The 2,406-nt window shown below is 40.0% G+C and overlaps 1 pseudogene; it reads right to left on the bottom strand.

The window, feature by feature from the left end:
• LOC117956048 overlaps positions 1 to 2,406 on the bottom strand; it is a 4,847-nt pseudogene that overhangs the window by 1,068 nt on the left and 1,373 nt on the right.

Genomic DNA, 2,406 nt, shown 5'->3' with positions numbered 1-2,406 from the left:
TATATATATATATATATATATATATATATATTCATCATTATATCATATTTCTACTTTGATATTTATAGACTTTGTGCGACTATAACACAGAATTTCCCTTTGGGGATCTATAAGGTATTTCTGATTGTGATTAACAATCAAGAAAACATTCAACATTGAAAAAACACATAACTAAACAGAGAAACATGTTTCTTATTTATTTGTTCAAGGAAATCAAAGAAAAACAAACTTATCAACCGATTATTAAAATATCAGAATCAAGATGAACCAATCTTAGAGAATACAGAGATAAACATGTTCAGACATCATGTTGAGTTACTGATTACAAACTTAAAAGATGAAATAAGTCAAATCATATTTAATCCTCCAGCAATGTGATGTTGTGTTCACATCATCACTTTTTAAAACACATCAGAAACACAAGAAAATAAAACATTTGGTAAAATTAATCCATGTAGAAATGTTATAACATGTGATTCAGTTTGACATGATTATAAATGTTTATTAGAGGCGTAATTACTGAATGAATTACTAAATGATTCATATTATAGCTCATTAACTTTCAGTAGAAACATAAAATCAACAATCAATAACTTGTAAATATTCAAAGATAGAAAAATCCTCAATGGAAACAAATTCCTAATCATTAAAGGTACCGTACGTGTATATAGGATAAACCAACTGTCCCCAGATCCCCTAACTTGGAAGGTTCTGTGTTTTCTGGCCTTTAGGGACCACCTTGAAAACAAGATGTCATATCTCGATTATTTTTACTGAAGTTATAATGCTGGGTTGTATTTTTAAAAAAAACAAAGTTAGTCAATAGCAAGGTTAGAAGAGCAACGAATACTAACTGACTGGCCTAGTTACCACTTGGGAGTATGTAACAAACTGGCGCTGAAGAGGTGGTCAGCCCGGGTATTAATACTGTGGTGGTGGTGATGGTGATGAGACGCAGCTGTGCTGGTAGACAGATGATGGTGATGTGGTGCAGCTGAGCTGGTAGACCTTGTACCTCTAGGACGCCCTCAAGTGGTGGACAGACAACACACAACACAGACATACTGGGGAAAGGGGGGAATGGAACAGAAAAGGCAGCAGACCCACAACAGAAACTGTTTCGTCTTATTAATTTAATTTTCCGTGTAGTCAGTGGACCGGCACCCCCCACTGCCACCAGGGGTGGGACGAATAAAGGAAAATAATACGCAAAATAATCACGTATTAATCGGGGGGGGGGGGAGTGTGTGTGAGAGAGAGAGAGAGAGAGAGAGCATATGTGCAACAGTCTCCATGTTGTATGATGACGCCACCTTGTTTGGAAATGAAATTACGCGGCTTTATCGCTGCGTAATATTCACATTCTTTGGGAAAAGAACAGTTTGAAAAATATATTGACATGTCAATCATTTATTGTTGAATTAATCGCAGGAAGAAAAACGTGTGGGAAGACCTTAAGACTCTCTCCCTCGCCCCCATCTAACTGAAACTAATCCATTTTATACTAGTATACCTATTGCGTCTTCTATCGAGGTTCCTGAGCTTCCGTCTGAACCACTGACCGATTTGACGCCATCTAATGGCAATTTTGTCTCACAAGCCATGAGCCTCCTTGAACACGTCAGAGGTGTAGTACTCTCCGCCGTTAGCTTCTACCATCTGATCTATTTTATCCAGGAGGTCTCCAACCTGCACCCTGTTTCCTTTCTTTGTGTTGTCAAACACACAGAATCTCCCCCCACACCTGGAGACCAGGTCAGACACATGGACCGGATCAAACCATCCACGGACCTTCCCCTGAGTGCGTCTCCATGAGTGAAAAGGACCATCATGTATTTAGAAGCCTCTCTGCTGAACAACTTAGGCAGCATCTTAAACAGTTTGATCTCTGGTTCAGAGATCCTGTCAAACCTTACAACAATGATGAAGGCATGAGGTCCTTGACTGGCCTCTACTACTGCCTTCATGTTCTCTTCAAACAGCTTTCTTGGAGCCAAAACCTTTTCAGTGAATCCTGGAGTATCAACCACTTGGACCTGGAAACCCTCCACGCTGGCTGAGTTGGAGGCAGTCTCAGTAGTGCCTACATTAAAGCCAGGGACTGATTCAAACCGTTCTGATCCCAGGATGGTGCTTCCTGATGAACTCTTCCCACATCCAGGGAGACCAAGCAGCACCATCCTCCTTTCCTTCCTTTCCTTCCCCAAATCAACTGGATCTGAAACCCAAAAAAAGAATAGAATTTAAAAATGTTGCATCAACACAAACTGAACCATCAGCTTGACTGGCTCTAGTGGCTTTAGTTCTGCACCAAGGCTGAAATTTGGGAAGGAGACTTCAGATACAGTATTAGGGGACCACTAAGGTCTATATAAAGAGACTTCAGATACAGTATTAGGGGACCAC

This window comes from Etheostoma cragini, chromosome 13 (genome assembly GCF_013103735.1).
Source record: "Etheostoma cragini isolate CJK2018 chromosome 13, CSU_Ecrag_1.0, whole genome shotgun sequence".
Taxonomy (NCBI): domain Eukaryota; kingdom Metazoa; phylum Chordata; class Actinopteri; order Perciformes; family Percidae; genus Etheostoma; species Etheostoma cragini.
This window is presented reverse-complemented; position numbering and strand designations above follow the sequence as displayed.